Here is a 700-nt window from a genome sequence, read left to right as displayed (position 1 = left end):
TAGAGAGAGGAGAGAGAGAGCGAGCGCGCGAGAGAGAGAGCTAGCAAGCACTGGAAACCCAAGAGCTGAACCCTGAAAAGAATCCCCTATGCCAGATATTGAAAACACTAAACAACTATATTATCCAAACACACAGGGAAATCAATCAAATTGTTACAGAAATGAAATCCTCCTAATTGGGAAAATGAAACAAAAATACTGAATAAACTAAATTGCTATTTGGCCCTCAAAACAGAATACAAAAATGCAGAATATCTCTACTCTGTCAGAGATACAAAACAGAGACAGATCCTGACCAAATACAGGCTCAGGGAACACCAACTGACTATAGAAAAGGGAGACACGAAAAGACATGGCTACCCAAAGAAGAGCATCTATGTGGTCACTGCATTACAGGGGAGGTAGAGACAGAGATACACTTTTTCCTGTGAAATACTCCCAAAAAAGATAATCATTTTCAAGAAAATATCTCAATCAATTCCCAACTTCTGTGCATTTACTAATGACATTATTATGGGGGAGGGAGAAACCGCACATATTACTGCCAGATACAGTATGTATATGATTGTCATAGCCTGATTTCCCATAACCATTAATTCCCTGAAGTATTTACATTGAATATAACTAACAGTAATATATAGTGTAACCATCATCCATGTACGTTGTTCTTTATTTATTAGCCATTCTTTATTTTTATAAT

Source organism: Salvelinus sp. IW2-2015, unplaced genomic scaffold (genome assembly GCF_002910315.2).
Source record: "Salvelinus sp. IW2-2015 unplaced genomic scaffold, ASM291031v2 Un_scaffold1532, whole genome shotgun sequence".
Lineage (NCBI taxonomy): Eukaryota > Metazoa > Chordata > Actinopteri > Salmoniformes > Salmonidae > Salvelinus > Salvelinus sp. IW2-2015.
Note: the sequence above shows the minus strand (reverse complement) of the source record.